The sequence below is a fragment of the Amblyomma mixtum genome, chromosome 5 (genome assembly GCF_055824585.1).
Source record: "Amblyomma mixtum isolate Tamu chromosome 5, ASM5582458v1, whole genome shotgun sequence".
Taxonomy (NCBI): domain Eukaryota; kingdom Metazoa; phylum Arthropoda; class Arachnida; order Ixodida; family Ixodidae; genus Amblyomma; species Amblyomma mixtum.
In genome coordinates, this window is record NC_143016.1 from 135354838 (window position 1) to 135372496 (window position 17659).

The window sequence follows — 17659 nt, forward strand, 5'->3', positions numbered from 1 at the left end:
TTTGTCATAGCAGGGACGAGGGATGTTTCTTAGGAAGGCCATACATATCATGCAAAACCAGGTGGTGTTTTTTGGATACTGTATGGTTATACAGGCGTGCCTCGTTAATTATGGTACATTGGTCCTCCATCAAAACTGTCCATAACAAATTGGGAAGAAAAATAAAACAAACACACATTTATTCAGATATATACACTAAGGTTACAGTATGCTTTTCTGCATAACAGCAAGCAGTGAATTCCAAATTATAATCTTGGAAAATTGAACATTTTCCTGGTCACAAAAATTGCACTGCAGTGCAAAATGCCTCCCAGGCCTTGAGAGACATGTCAGGATTAGCACTGGGTGTCCGATTCTGCGTTTGCTGTTGTATTCACAATGGCCCTGTAGATGACTTGTTGTTCACCACTTCCTGGGTCTACTGCATCAGCTGCAGGCATTCCTGAAGACTTGCAAGGAGGATGTCATTGATGCGCACATTCATTTGCCTGTGACCTTCCTGCGAGGAATGCGATTTCTTGGCTGATCTGTGACAACGATGGTGAGCCAATGTATAGGTGGGCTTTGTTGACTTTGCGGAATCCTTCTAGGTTTGTGTGTGCATTTGCACCTTTTGTACTGGAGTCATAGATTCCCTGGTACATCTATTTGTTTGCATATGGTTCTCTGTTCATGACAGCACCATCTGCATGTTCCCTGACCAAATCCCAATTCTGATGTTGCTCCACAATGACAGACACTGCACTGCTGAGTTGAGCCGTTCCCCAGTCCAGCAGTATCGATGCTAGAGTGTGTGTCAAAGCTGAGGTCAAGCGTGGGACCTGTCTAACTCCCAAAGTTTAATTTCAGTTTCATCCCTCATTGGTTGGACTAAAATTGTTCCTGCTGCTTATACCTATAAATTTAGAGCTTCGAACTGCTGTTAAGCTGAGTTCTTCTGCGCTTAACCGCAGTCATATCTCAATACCAAACATTGCTTAATTTGCAATGCAGGTTGGCGCAACAAAGGTTGAGGAAGCTTCCATTCTTTTCTTACAATGTTTAAACGTTTATGGAGATGGCCATTTGAACATTTATCTTCACATCTTGCAGCCTCAGGTGAAACTGTGGCATGAGGAGATGAAAGAAAAAATATACCCCAGTGTGCCCTTCTAAACACCTGCCCAATGACAGCAGAATCTAATATACAATGAATATTGTGCAGTGAAGATTTTTTCCCTTCCATGTATCTTTGAACATTTTTTTTTCCAGAAGTGGTTGCCCCCGTCATCCAACAAAGTACTGCAGCTTGTGCTATGCACGAAAAAACCACTGACATTATTTCGCTGTCTGATTTTCTTCAAGCTATGCGACAGCTAAGGTGCCCTGGAGACTATATCAGTGAAGCCTTCAGCAACATTGGCCAAAATGTAGTTAAGGTACTGTGCTTCTGCTAAGTGTGCATTGTTTGAGGACCTGACGCCAACATGGTGTGAACATGACATTCAAGAGCTGTCTTCACGATAGCTGTCTTGACAAGTTTACGGTGGAATGAATTGTACAGAAGCAGTCCTTTATTAAGGCACTGTCTCCTCATTGCTCATCAGAGCAACCAAACTGCCATATATATAGCCAAGAGAAAATTGGACAGTGATGCAATGTCAAAGTGGTTGTTTTCTGTGCCAGACGAGCTGCAATCGTTATGCCAGATGACTAGGCCAGCCATTTCATGCATGAAAAGAATGTGAAAAAACAAACAAACATAATATCAGATTTGTTCAGTGCGCAGGATTCACTGTACATTGGATCCCGCTGTCTTAGGTACGGTTTCTTCAACGGCAGACTGGGGTACATTAAAATGACTGTTTTCATGAGCATTGCAAAAATATCAAAGTCACAGAATGGTGGTTTCCTCAACTTTCGTTGCAGAGTATGCAGATGCCAACATACCTTTGACATATTGTCATGGGAAGAAGCATTTCTGATAAACCGAGAAATTGTATGAGCAGAAATAATCCCTAGTCTGAAAAGAAAAAAATGCACGTCTACTCCATCCGACATTTTACTGCAAAAACCTGCAGTCATGATGATGCTTATGCATTCACAGTGCCAGCACTCTTTACTGCACAAGTCTGTGCAAGAGTGCGATTAGTAAATGGCAAGCAGCAGCAGCAGTGTGTCATCCTTTCCTCTGTCTTCATTGTCTGTGTACTTAACCAAAAATAAAAATTACTAGTACTGATGCTGCGAGACCAGACCCCTTCTCAACGAACAAGACATTTCCTACAATGTACTTCGCACCAAGGCACTGCGAGTTCTCTGTTCGAAACATAAGTTAAGGAACTGGACAACTCTTCTGCACAGTGCGGATGTTAAAAGAGTGATGTATTCCTTCCAGTCCTCATAAACTGGCAGTCAAACCACACTCTCAGTCACATGCAGCGCCACATTGATTTAGATGTTAGCACACACACGAAAACAGCACGAACTTCACGAAGGACGCAGAAAGGGGAGACGAGACGCATGTTAGTTTCCTGTACACTAACATAAGAAGCGTTCCATCTGAAAATAAGGCTCTTTCTTCACTAATTGATTCATGCAGTTTGTCTATCATCGCACTTACCGAGACCTGGTTAAATGACATGGTTCCTGACAATTGCATTTTCCTCTGCGACTCCGAATTTAACATACTTCATTGTGACCGCGTAAGCCGTAGGGGTGTACTTCTTGCCATTACAAAAAGAAGTCACTGCTGTGCTTATTGAGGTCATGTCATGCCTCGAGCCAGTGTGGGTTCGTGTGAAATGTGACTCTACGGATGTCATTATTGGTGTTTACTACCCTTCTGACATGAACATTTAATCTTATGTGAATTCTGTAAAATGTTAAGGAAAGTTACTGTTCAATTTCCTAATTCAGGCTTACTATTGATAGGTGATTTTAACTTTCCAGCAATTAGTTGGTCCTCACTAACAGCTCCAGCTAATGATCCTGAAGCTCAGACTTTCCTCCAGTCTTGCCTTGTTTTTTTATTGCAACAACATATTTCTGAACCCACGCGTTATTCTACCACAGTTCTTGATCTTATCCTAACCAGTAAACCTTTGTTCCAATATTACGCTTTTAGAAGGCCTTACTAATTGTTCCATAATCACGGGAAATCTCAATTTCGAGCCCCACAAAAAAGCAACTCGCAAAAAACAAATCAAGTGCTACAACCGAGCAAACTTCGCCAAAATAAATGCTGAGTTGACAGTTTTTTCTGAGCACTTTCTTCTCAATTTTTGAACACGTTCAGTGGAGGTCAACTGGAACCTGTTCAGTAATAAACATGCTGCTCTTATTGACAGATTCATGCACTAACACTGCGCCTTGGTTTAATCGGCACCTAATTTGCCTAAACAAAAACAAAGAAAGCCTTTACAGACAGGCTGACAAAAACAGGCATTGAAACGCTACAAAGCATGTGATAAGAATTATCAGTTCATGACTAATTTGCTCACTAAAATGGTGTCATTGCATGGCGTCAATTTTGAGAAGGAAGCATTCAAGTATTTTTTATTTACTTACACATACTGCTGTCTCTTCTGTTAGAGGCATAACAGGGATGGGTTACACAGCATTTGATTACAGCAATGTCAAAGAAATGGTATGGCAGTTCTCTTTGAAACTGATTATTCGGCAATGCACACAGAGAACCATCCAAGTTATTCCATAATTTAACATTCAGTGGACCATGATATGCCAGCGTGAGCCATTTTTGCAAGCCACCCAAGAGAAACACATTAGGTAAAAAATGGTGAGGCATAGTAGTGATATCATTGTTAAACAGTGCGGAAAGAGAAGACACATGAAAGGAAGACAAGCAACACAACTGCTGAAGAAAATGGATCATTACCTACTCGCCCAAACAGAATTAGTGCTGCTATGTTCACTTTGTTTCAAGAACTGGTGAGCGGTTTCGGCAGCTTTGCCTTGTACCATGCTTTTTAGTTTTCATTTACCCACTGCAGTAAATTTTTCACATTCACACTGCTCTGATGTAATAACCACCAGCCCTTCTGACATGTATGATCTTGACAAAACCCAACGAAATTTGGGTGCGCAGAAAAACCCATATACATGCGCCATAACCCATAGCAACATTTGCAAGGCAATCATGAGAGAACATGCACGCTCCATTCACTGGCGTAATGCCAGGAAACTGGTACACAAGGCACAGCAATGAAGTTTTTCCTATACAGCCACATTCCGCAAACTTTTGAGGCTGACAAAACAGAAGATAGCAGTGCAGCACAAGGTCATGACTGTGACTCAAGATTTCTGGATGATAAAATAAAAGTAAATGATAAAAAAAGTGACCATAAGGTACCTCAACCGCTGTTTTCTCATAAATTAGTACAGTACCAAAGAAGGCCGTGTAGGCAGCTGCGCAGCACGGAGAGCTCACCTGAACTGGTTCCAACGTGTCATACTTGAACACTGCAGCATGACTTTTTGTTTACGCTTAAAAATGCATTTAGTGTTACAACTGCACAATAAACTGAAGCTGGAACGTACACGACCGCAACAAAAACACGAACAGCACGAACAGCACCAATCCAGCCACAGATATAAACAACCCGCGGCACGCAGAGAATGATGCTGATGTCGATAGGCAGGCCGTCCCAGGCAGATGGCGCTGCTGCGCCACCTACGAAATGCAATTTTTTTTGCAACTGATGCGAAATGCGCTGGAAGCATGGCTCAAAATTCGTAAGAAACGACACCACAATAGCACTATAAAAATAATGAGAGCTGACAGCAAAAATAACGAAAGAATAGATTTTACACAAAACTGCCAACCATGAAATCAAAACTGAAACTCGGCAAGCGACTTTGGTTTTTTTTTTTTTTTTTGCCATTGAAACGCTGTTATTCCTGAAAGCGGCACAATTATTTTTTCTGTATGAGTCGCGTCTGCGTCACGGCAGCGGCAATTCTGCCAGGCGCGAGTAATATTTCAAGCAGAACTTTAGAAGCTGTATATGTATATCGGAGGTCTAGAAATGCTGTCTCTTACTGGTTGGTGACATTTGTCATCTTGCCGCGCCTCAACAGAGCTTATCAACATTATGTTAGATTTTAATTTCTTTCAGGTGATTAACCAACCCACTCGCGGTTCAAACATTTTAGATTTAGCTTTCTGCAATGCGCCCGAAACGATTAACGAAGTGTTACTCCTTGACGGTTTTAGTGACCATAAGCTCATTCATCTACGACTTAATGTCCCATTAGCGTTTCAAGGTCTTACATCCAGGAAAATTCGCGATTACAGTAGAGCTAATTATAGAGATATGAATATTGCACTTAATGATTTTTTTATTCAAACGTTCTTGCCCTCATTTGCAGACAGGTCCGTCGATCAGAACTGGGTACTTTATAAGATCATGATGTCCAATCTAGTTTACAAATATGTTCCCTTGGTTTCAATTTCAAACAACAAATCTAATCCATGGTTCAATAGATCTCTCCGCCGTCATCGAAACAAAAAAAAGCGTTTGTACAGAAAAGCTCGGTTGGTATATCTACATCGGATGCTTGGAAAAAATACGATTGTCTGAAATCTCACTGTTCGGCCCTCCGGGCATCAAAGAAAAAATATTTTTCTCATGACCTACCCGCCCTCCTAAAATCTAATCCCAAAAAGCTCTGGCGTGTGATATCTCCCGACAGTACTAGCAACCAATTTTCATTGTACAGCGACGATCACGTGCAGCTTTCGGAGAGTGAATGTCCCCAAGCATTTAACAGATATTTTGCGTCAGTGTTCACTCGGGAAGATCATTCCAACATACCCATTGTTCCTGATCGTGATTACCAATATATGGCCCCTATTACCATTACCGCTGAAGGTATCGCTCGTCTCATTGCAAATCTTAAGGTTTCCTCATCAGCTGGTGTTGACAACATAAATTCTAAAATATTGAAAAACACTGTATCAATCTCCAGTGAAATTCTATGCCTCATCTATCAGCAATCATTATCATCTGGTTTACTTCCTACAGACTGGAAAATTGCTAAGATCATTCCAGTGTTCAAAAGTGGAAACAGAAATTCACCAGAAAACTACCACCCCATTTCGCTAACCTGCATTTGCTGTGAATTACTCAAGCATGTTGTCGCTTCCCACATTTACTGCCATCTGGAACTTAATTCTTTCTTTTTTCCTAATCAGCACGGCTTCCGGAAAGGTTTTTCTTGTGACACCCAACTGCTAGAATTTACAACTGACTTGGATTTCAACATGGATGCTAACCTTCAAAGTGACTATCTTTTTAGATTTTGCTAAAGCCTTCGACCGTATTGCACATTCCCGCTTGTTCTCAAAATTGTCTGCTCTGTGCCTAGATTCTTTAACCCTGTCATGGCTACGTAACTTTCTTTCATTTCGCCAGCAGTTCACTACAGTAAACAATTTCACCTCCCCACTAAGTGATGTAGAGTCTGGCGTACCCCAAGGCAGTGTTCTTGGCCCCTTATTGTTTCTAATATACATTAACGACTTGGCCACAGACATATCTTCTTCTATACGACTCTTTGCTGACGACTGCATCATTTATCGGCCCATTAATTCTATGGATGATCACCTTGCTCTCCAAACTGACCTGAACTTAATTTCAAATTGGTGTAGTAAATGGCAAATTATGCTCAACTCATCTAAATGCAAGGTTATCTCTTTCACCCGCAAGCATACTAATTCTAATTTCTCGTACTCCATTGAAGGTACTGTAGTGTCTCGGGCATCATCTTATAAGTATTTAGGTATTCACCTCACGGATAATCTTTCATGGGCCACGCACATTCAATCCATCTGTGCCAAAGCTTCAAGATCACTTGGGTACCGGCGGCGGAACTTGCGAAACACCCCTAATAACGTGAGAAAAGTCGCTTACTTAACAATCGTGCGTCCTCAACTAGAATTTTTTTCACCTACGTGGTCTCCTTATCAAAATTACCTAATCAACATGCTTGAACCCGTACAAAATAGAGCCACTCGTTTCATCACACAAAAGTACCACCCCCGTCCAGCATCACTAAGATCTAACTTGATATCTCCCTCGAACCATTACATATTTGCCTTTCCATCGCTCTTTTATGCTTACTTCATAAATATCGTCACAGCACCAGGCCATCTCCCTTGCCCCTCGAAGAGCCTTCACGCATTTCACACCGCCTACATAATCAGTACAGCATTAAATGCATTTACGGAAGAACCCTAGCCTTCAATTCATCTGCACTTCCACGTGCCATTATTCTTTGGAATGATCTTCCCAACTGTATCGCATCTATCGGCAACCACCAATCATTTCAAGACCAGCTGCACAAACATTTTCTTTAACGACATTGTGTCTTGTTTCAGGTTGTTCTGTGTCCTTGGTTCCCTTTTCTTCTCGTTGGTATAGTATTAAGTTTTGGTTTCTTGTGCAATTTCAACCATTAGTATATTTTTTATGGCTACTGCTTTTTCTTTCGATGCGGTGATGTATGTCTTGTAGTTACGTTTTGCCCTGTATATTTATAATTGTGTTTACTTTTTGCCTTGTATCGCGCGTTGTTTTTAACTCATTGTTCCTATTTGCTTAATCTATTGTTTTTGCCCCCCTTACTCAATGCCCTTCTGGGCCCTGTAAGGTATTTTGAATAAATAAATAAATAAATAAACAGGATTGATTTCGGTTCCTCAGCGTGCACTGCATTGGACAGTACACGGGCCTCTAGCATTAACGCCTCCATCGAAATACGACAGCTGCCGGGGTCGAACCCGCGTCTTTTGGGTCAGAAGCCGAACACAATAACCACAGCAGCGGCTGAACGGAGGTGCTAGCATTCATGGAGGTTCACGGAATATGTGGCGAAGCTATTAATTTTGCAGTCTCAATCCCTTTTCTCAAGGCGTCGTATTGCGATTCACAAGGACGGGTAAAGAATGCAGGCCAAGATAAGCCGCGTGTACAAGAATGCAGCAGTGCCGCACCGTATATTTTGCGGACGCGACGCGCCGCTGTTCACATATGTACTATCGGGGACAAAAGTTTGCTGGACGAGAGTTCTTGGAAAAACGTCCATTGTAGCTCCACCTCGCTAGTCAGTCACCTTTTGCCGCTCCTTGCGAAAAGTGACGCCCCCACTTTCTGGATTCTCGCTGTGCACCGCAAGCGCGCAGGCTACTGCGCCATTAGCGACGTGCACAGCTCGCGTCGTTATTCAGGAGTTCCTCTACATGATTGAATTCATCATTCTGCCAAACTGTTCTCATGAAATCATCTTGGGTTTGGACTTCCTATCGCGCCAAAACGCAGTCATCGATGGTGCTCGGGCTGAACTCGAGTTCTTTTTGCTATCAGCGGTTCTTCGTTGCCCGATGCCCCTTCTGCTGCTCCTGATAAAGCCGTCACTGCTGAAGACACTCAACTGCCTCCCTGTTCTTCTGTTCTTGTGCCCATCGCTTCTGACTTTGTTCGCGACGGCAACATACTTTTTACACCATCGCCTCTTTCTGTGCCACAAGTACATGCCCATACCTTACGCCGTCCTCACCCTGTCAGCTGGCCTTAGCGCATTGTTCATGACCAGTCTGTTTACATATGCTTCCGTTGTGTGTCGCGGTGAGTGCCTTGGTACCGTCCAGATCATTGATTTCATTCTCTATTGCGATGAGACTGACGCTTCGCTGTCCCTCGACGTAGATGCCCTCCACACTTCGCTCGACACTTCACCTCCAGACGTTTTCCTTCCCTCCATCAACGCCTCTCTCTCTGCACCTCAACGCACTCAACTTCTCGCACTGCTTCATCACTTTCGTTCCTCCTTCAATTTACACCAACCTACTTTGACCTGCACGTTGACTGTCGCCCACCACATCGACACCAGTGACCATGCCCCTCTGCGTCAGCACCCATATTGTGTCTCCGCCAGTGAGCGCTAAGTTATTCAACAACAAGTTGACACCATGTTTCAGAGCGGCGTGATTCAGGCCTCACACAGTCCCTGGGCCTCACCCGTGGTACTCGAGAAGAAGAAAGATGGCTCTATTCGCTTCTGCATTGATTACTGCCACCTGAATCACGCAAAAGGATGTTTACCCTCTTCCCCGCATTGATGATGCTCTGGACTGCTTTCAAGGAGCGGAACTTTTCTCTTCTCTCGATATATGCTCTGGCTACTGGCAGGTCACCATGGCAGCCAACGATCGCCCTAAAACCGCATTTGTGACCCCTGATGGCCTGTATGAATTTAATGTCATGCCTTTTGGCCTCTGTAATGCTCCAGCTATTTTTGAGCGCATGATGGACACCATTCTGTGCGGCCTGAAGTGGAAGTTGTGCCTCCGTTATCTCGACGACATCGTGATCTTTTCGCCCGACTTTGCGACTCATCAGTCCTGGCTGAAGCACATCTTAACCTGCCTTACGGATGCTGGCCTTCAGCTGAACTTAAAGAAGTGTCGATTTGCTGCTCGTGAACTGAAAATTTTAGGCCACGCTGTGTGTCAAAAGGGGGCGTCTGCCCCGACCCCGCCAAACTTCATGCTGTGACTGCATTTCCAAAACCTACTTGCATTAAGGAACTGCGCAGCTTCCTAGGCCTCTGTTCCTATTTTAGTCGCAACTTTGTGGCCATTGTTGCCCCTTTAACTCAGCTTCTCGGCAGCAACGTGGATTTTTTCGAGTTGGTCGCCTTCCTGTGACAACGCCTACAACACCTTGCGAAGTCTCCTCATGGCACCACCCATCTTGCATCACTTCGACCCGCAAAGCTCCAACCACACACGGACGCCAGTGGCATTGGCCTCAGGGCTGTGCTCACCCAACGCAAGTCTGGCTTCGAACAATGTGTCATTGCTTACGCCAGTCGCACCATCATGAAAGCCGGATCCAGCTACTCCGTGACAGAAAAAGAGTGCTTGGCCATTGCCTGGGCCCTTGGCAAGTTTAGACTTTATCTCTATGGGCGTCATTTTCACGTGATCACCAACCACCATGCCCTATGTTGGCTTTCTTCGCTCCGGTGGCCTTGCTCGATGGGCTTTCCGTCTACAAGAATAAAACATACGTGTCGTTTATTGGTCGGGCCGCAAGCACCAGGACACTGATGCCCTGTCCCGCTCCCGGCCGAGCTTGCCAGCCTCTCCGCCCTCCACTCCGCTGTGCCTTCACTCACCACCTGCGTCATGCCTCGTGAGCAGCGTAAAGATCAATGGATTGCCTCTCTTCTTGACTTTCTCTCGGCCCCATCTATAGCTCCAGCATCCCGCGCGTGAAAAAAATTGTAAATTGTACGGTTTAACATCCCAAAAGAACCCGCTGGCTACAAGGGTCATCTTAGTGGAGGGCTCCGGATTAATTTAAAGCATCTAAAGAAGACTGAAGAGACATACACTTGATGCAATGTGACCATGCTGCCTCGAGAACTTTTGCATAGGCTGTCAGAAGCAAAAGGCCAAGGGCTATCCCCAACTATTTCCTGCACAGTGTCTCATGGTGTCAGAAGCTTCACACCATTTAGATAAAGAGAGCTAATTGATCAACAACTCAGAGCGAGACTAACACCGTTCTTGCTTCGGGTTGCTGATCAATTCGGCCTCACCATGGCATCTGCTAGGCACCCTGGTTAGCTTAAATGTAGAGTGACTGCCCAGGCAGGCAGTGGTCCCTGGCTCTATCGCCAGACTAAGACGGATTTCCCTTCAGCTGCAAAGGTTCTGAGAAAGCTGTTTAGCTTTGCTCTACAACCGTATAATTGCGATCAAGTACAAACTCATGAGTAATTACTGCCTAATTGAAATGTACTTCACCTAGGGTGTTTCCCTTAATGGACTACATTTTGAATGTGCACTCCAAGGGCATCTTCCATTCCCCAACATTCTCCTTGCCCCAAAACAGATAGCGATCTGAAACTCAAAACAAAACAAGAGGCTCCATGCTGACACTGTCAACAGGAATTTTCTATTCAGTCTTTGAGAATATATGCATCCTGTTGTAACGATACTTTTGATACAGCATTGTGTACACAGACTTAGGACACAAATCAATCACACTCTCACTTTACAGTTCTTCCATTCAGTGACTCTCACGATGAATGTTCATGTTTACTGTTTGGTTATGGGAGGGTTTCTGCTGTAGTGCTGGCTGCATTACCTACCCCTTTCCAATTTCCTATTTTTCTTTTGCCAAGGCTGTGGAGTCTGACTGCACCTGTTTCAATTAATAGGTACATTTAGCAGGCTAGTAGCTGCAGTCCACAGAGTGTTCGAAGTTACTGTCATTGCAATGGAATAAAATGTAGCAGAGCTTTAAGATACCTGGATTCTTATGCTGCAAACCTGTTGGACCTAACATGTGCCTTCTAGCAGTTTCTCGGGGTCATCTTTCTGCATTTATGGAGTACATTGACACTTAGGATTAGAGATAATGTTAGATAATGCTTTGTGCAACATGCATGGAAGCAACTTCACATTTTTTTGCTGTGGCTGCAATCCTAGCAGGATGACCTAGAGGATTAACTAACACATGCTGACATTTGAGTTCAGGTTCCCTCTTGGGCTTTCTAGAAAGTATATGCTTGCTGCACCAATCAAACATAATCTGATCTTGGGCCTCAAGATCACCTTGTAAGCATTCCCATCGAGCAACTCTGTCAGAACAGCCATTGGTAAAGCAGCCCAGTCAGTGTTTTTGTCCCTTGTGTGTTAAAACGCTTCAGTAAGTTTCCTCTTTGAGACAGTTCTGTGCATTTGTGAAAGCCAGGCTTGATTCTGCATTTTTACCTAAAACATACATATACATACATACATACATCTTTATTAACTCTCACAAGGTTACATTAGCAACAGAGGAGAGAAGACGCAAGGCAAAAAGCTGCGTTGGTGCAGCTTGAGGGCCACCCTGCGCCCTCTGCCGGCGGTATCGCCTGGCAGCTAATCACAACAGCAGTGGAAGAGCGCACTCGCAAGCACAAAAGAAAATACAGCCACAAAATATATACATTAACATTTGCATGATGTTATGCCTCTATTATCACTCGACATTATTTGACAAAAGATGCTCAAAATATTTATGTACAGGAAACGCATTTATAATCAACCGAGATACAAATCAAGTAGAAAGAAGATACACAAAGCTATATGTATATGTTCTAATCATGACGTCAAAAATTATGCACATTGAAACAAAGGAATAAGTGTTATTAATTTATGCCGTGAAGTCTTTTCAAGTATGATGTTGTTCTTGTGCACAATATTGAGGTAATGTGGTAGACTGTATGTCGGTGACTGCTTACCGTATGTAGTGCGGCAGAAAGGTACGGACCATAACATTTTGTTCCGTGTGTTATAAGATGGAATCGAACGAATGAGGTTGAAACTTGATAAGAGGAAATCATTCTTAGTTGAAACAGCATTTTTATACATAGAGATTAACTTGAATGGGAATAACTCAGAGATTTTCATTATACTGAACCTTACAAAGTAAGAACCCGTATGAGTACACCACAGCACATTAGCTATTAATCTAATTGCTCGTTTTTGCGCCATTAGAATTTTCATTTGCTTTTGCTTGGTTGTTGTCCCCCAGACCATGAGACAATAAGTTATATGTGGCAATATTAATGCATTGTAAATTAATACTTTAACTCTAGGCGGAAGTGTATGCCTCTGGCGGCATAGGATGCCATTAATCTTGTTTATTTTAGCGCAGATATTCTCAGTATGTTTATCCCAATTAAGTGATTCAGTCCAAACAACACCAAGACATTTCACAGCTGGCACGACATCAATTTTTTTGTTTGCTAACCAAAGGTCAAAATTTGCACGCACCATTCTGTTTTTAGCTCAGAATGTTATTGCATTGGTCTTCGTGATGTTTACCCTTAGGTAGTTCTTAAAGGACCATTGACGCAGGAATTCTAAGAACTTATTGACGTGTTCTAGCAGGTCTGTTTCTGTGTTACCTGAGGAAAGCATTTTGAGGTCGTCTGCATACGCTATTATGTTGAGAGGAAGGGGAGCAGAAAATATATCATTAATGTAAATATTAAATAATAGGGGGCCCAGAATGCTGCCTTGTGGTACACCAGAGAGGATAGCTTGCAAGGTTGATTTGTTTACGATATTTCAGATATGATTCAATTAAAGATAAGCTGTTACCTCTAATTCCATAGTTATTGAGTTTATGTACCAGTAAAGCATGATTAAGCAGGTCAAATGCTTTGGAAAAATCAACAAATATTCCTAGTACAAGGAGCTTTTCCTCAAACGCATTTATTATTATTTCTTTTTGCTTAATTAGTGCCGTTTCCGTGGACCTTTGTTTTCTGAAATCAAACTGACTGTCTGATAGAACTGAATGTTTGGCTAGAAAAGTATTGATTCTCACATAAATAATCTTTTCCAGATCTTTGGATAATATCGGAAGAATGGAAATAGGCCTGTAGTTAGCCATATCTGAGGTAGCACCACCTTTGTGAATGACAGCCACTTTTGCTACCTGCATTTCTTTTGGAAACACGCCAGATTCTATAGCTAGATTATAGATATGCATTAGTATTGGAGCTAGTATGTCAACTACAAATTTGAAGGGTTTGATCTGAAAGCCATCTTTATCTTCAGCTCTGCTATTTCTTAGATTTCTAAACACTGTCACTGTTTCACCTTCATCAGTGGGATACATGAACAGGGATTCAGGAATGCATGGTGTATTATACGCGTAACCCACAGGTGTGTCAGAGGGACAGCATAATGCTTTGGTAATGTTAACAAAGTAATTATTACATTCATTACACAGTTCCTCCCCACCTCTTGGTGTACCATCCTTCATTATTGTCGTAATAGTTGTTTTTGAGGTGCGATTTCGTAATTTGTTCAGTTGGTCACAATGGTTGTGAACACTTCTATTGGACCCCACTGAAAATGCATTACTAAAATAGCTTAGCTTAGCAGTTCGCAATTCTCTATTCAGCTGGTTTCGGTATTTCTTATATTTCTCAAGCTTGCAAGGCTCCCGTGATTTCATGAATTGCGCAAACATTTTCTCTTTGGTCCTTATTTTGCGCAGCAGTTCTTGCGTAACCCACGGTTTCTTTGGATTGCGTTTGCACGGACGGACTAGTGGAAAACATTTATCATAGACAGTTTTAACTTTGAACAAAAAAGCATTATATGCGTCATTCACGTCTTTTAAAGACAGCACATCGTCCCAACTAGTTTCATATAACATCGAACGAAAACGGACAAGTGTGCTGCATGCAGAGCTGCTACAACTAACATATCCAAATTTTCTTTTTTTTCCCCGCACCATTACCGAGCGGAATCAGCTACCACCATCATCAGCAGTTGACACTGATGCTTTAGAACAGGCCGTTCATTGAATTGCTTTTGTTTCATGACTTGCCTTGTACAAATTTGTTTTGTGCTTATTGTGCCCCTCCTGCCAGGGCCCTTCACTGGAACTGCAGTATGCTCTAAATAAATAAATAAATAAATTGCAGAGAAAGTGTTTCAAATATGCAATGCTTCTGTCCTGGCAAGAGTTTATTCTCTAGGCAAGCTTGAGATAAACTACGGTTCAGTGCTGACTTAGGAACCCTTAAAGTGTACCAAAAGTACAAGGCATTTAATTCCCCGGAGTAATTGGAATACGTGAGAGATATTGGTGAGGACAACAGCCCTATACCTGGCTTGAAAAATGATGATATTTCGTTTTTATTCATTATTCATTTTGTTCATTTATGTTTTATTAATTTGTGTCTGGAACTCACTACTAACAATCATCAAATCATCGAGTACAGAAGCATCATTCCATAAAAACTTGAAAAAGTGTGTCCTTTTTAAATACCTTCATTTGCCATGCCAATGAACCCTGTGTTTATTGTGTACGGCTTTTATTGCTTGAGTGCTTTTATATCGTATTGTGTTCTCTTTTTGCGGTGCTCCTTAATATGTTTGTAAAATTGAGCATGCTTAATAAAATGTTTTGTTATGATTGTTTATTCCCACTGCACCTTTTTCCGGTATGCAGTTGCTATCTACCATATTTTATCATGCGTCATATACGAGGTGCCCCAGCTAAAAGTATCCAAGCTTTTAAGAAACACAGAATGTCCTAGCTGCGTGAGACCAACTGAGGGTAGTTCAGAGTCATGTGACCTAGTCATACCTCGGCACCATGGGGGGTGTCTCAATAACATTCGCACTCACAGCCACTCACCCTCACATCCACTCACTCGTACTCACACTCATGTGCACTCACACTCGTAACCAATCACTCGCATTCACACTCATGTCAACTCACACTCGTAACCACTCGCATTCTCAACCACTCACTCACACTCGTACTCATGTCTACTCACGCTCTTAACCACTCGCACTCACGACTTACTCTCACACTCATGACCACTTGCATTCACAACGATCACTCACTAGCAATCACAACTTCTCACTCACACTCACGTCCACTCATTCGCACTCACACCCATCACCACCCACACTCACTCGCACTCGCGTCCACTCACACGCACGACCACTCACTCACATGTGAGCTGATATGAGTGCACTCAAGAGTGAGTGTGCCGACCTATGGACCTAGTCTGCAGTTTTTTTTTCGTGCTTCAAAGTTAATTAATTAGTTCAGCATAATTAGCTAACTTTTTCATTACTGAATTGAGGAACAAAGTGTCAATGTAGAAGTTGTAAATTGTCTAAAAAAATCGCTAGCAGCGCTGTTTCCATCAAGGCACGATTTACACCAAAAGAGTCATTATGCATTGGAGAAAAGGAGCAAGCACATATGCCAAGCATGGAAAGCTGGTCTCTAGATGAGAGAAGCTTGCACTTTCAGATCATCTATGCTTAGGAACTACCAACAAAATCACAGACTGCAGAAAATATGTGGCTGCCACATCCATCTCAGATTACACACAGAGCAGTGGGTGCAATATTACTAACGCCTACTGTTTGCACTCGGAACCGTTTAACACTAGTACTTTGTGTGGACGTATCATCATTCCTGTGTCCAATATAAGATAAGACAACAGGTATATGCCATCATGAAACTGTTTGCAACAATGTCTAAAGGAAATGATCTTACAGCCCAATGCACTGTTCTAGGTTACCTGACTCCAGCTCCCTTATTTCAGTTTTGCGACAACGTCATCCATAACTGCAGCTTTCATGAGAGGTGTGAGATAGATATGAGTTTGACGATTCAGCAATTTGAAAAAATTGTGCCACAACCTAAGACGAAGAATGGGCACAATGAGTACGGGCTGTCACGACAATTTTTGCAGTAAACCACGAAAATATACGCTCAAAACCTAGATCATACAAACACCACTCCGCCGTGGACTTTACACGAAACCCGCTAAGAGAAAAGACTCAAAAAAGCGACAGTTACACAGTCAAATCACCGACAATCAAAACAAGTGCCACCAATGCTGGCTTGAAAGGCCAGGAATCTCACTCTACCGCTGAACCACTCACCGATAATTTTCGCACATATGCAGGCCAGGCAAACGTTGCTACAATACACTTGGGCCAGGAAAGACGCGGCGCTGCATTTCTGCATTCACTAGAGAGCCTACATGTAAAAAGACGGTGGCGCGCAACATGTAGGCTCCCTAGCATTCACCCAGCGGGGCGTCTGTTTGGGCGTCATGGCAACAGCAGACAACACCTTGGCAACATTGATTTTGTCGGGAACGGGCGTGAGCAACACTGAACTTGGCTGCAGCGTCTGTTTTGGCAACATTGCACTTGTCGGGAACGGGCGTGGCCAACATTGGGCTTGTCTGTAGCGGCTAGCAAACGGAAACACGCTTCCGGGTAATGTCCTGGGGATGCACCAAGCCTCTCCCACCATTTTAACCGACCACACCTGTCTGCTCAGGCGAAACCAGTAACTCCACCCTACCATTGTAAAATAATTTTCGCAGAAAAGCCAGAAGGAAGCTTAGGCAACCCAAACCGGAAACGCTAAATTGGTGGGTTACTGGGAAATGGTCCACTGTCTGACCCCCACATCCTTCTTTGCTCAATGGCTTGAGAGGGGTTAACATTTTTGTGCTTCGGTCCCCAGAAAGGCTCTTTTGTATGCGGAAGAACGAATACTTTCGTGTCGCGGTGTAGTTTACACACCTGGAGGTGGCCCACAACATTAAGAAGGTAGCTGTAAAGCAGGGCACTGACGTTGCGATTTCTGCCCCCTGAAAGCTTTTTCTGGCTTACGCTCGTGCATCTAAAAAGGCAAGTCAAGAAACCGTATACGCAGCATGAGAACCTGTTCACGCCATGTGCCACGCGCGTGGTCTACATGTTCCCGCTTGCCTGAGAAAAAGTTTACATCGATGTATCAGTGATCGGCCGCATGGGCACCACGAGTTCTTGGGTTCTGTCGATGACTCAGCCAATTTGCCTCGACATTGCAGGCAGTGTGGCTGCAGCCCTCTGTTCGGTAATTTTACCATCGTTGGCAGAGGTAGGCGCAAAGAATGCCAAATTCTAAGCGCATACTTCATCACTATGCTAGATTTTAAAGCGCTCATAAACACAAGGACAGGAAAAGTGGACGGGACAATCGCTTCTCGCAGCTGTGTTTATTCTGAACTTTTCTCCGGTGACCAGACTGGCTGCGCATTCTCATACAGT

At 43.2% G+C, this 17659-nt stretch overlaps 1 long non-coding RNA gene across 2 annotated transcripts; it reads right to left on the reverse strand.

Annotated features, from left to right (window-relative positions):
- Positions 1-296: 296 nt before the first annotated feature.
- On the reverse strand, positions 297-16832 carry LOC149343847 (uncharacterized). Of its 2 annotated transcripts, none has more exons than XR_016283146.1 (3): positions 16496-16832; positions 4430-4672; positions 297-499 (listed from the first exon to the last, which is right to left on the reverse strand). It is a non-coding gene; the product is annotated as an uncharacterized LOC149343847 (long non-coding RNA). The 2 variants fall into 2 exon arrangements; XR_016283147.1 differs by lacking the exon at positions 16496-16832 and adding an exon at positions 6792-7054.
- Between the last annotated feature and the right edge of the window lie 827 nt (positions 16833-17659).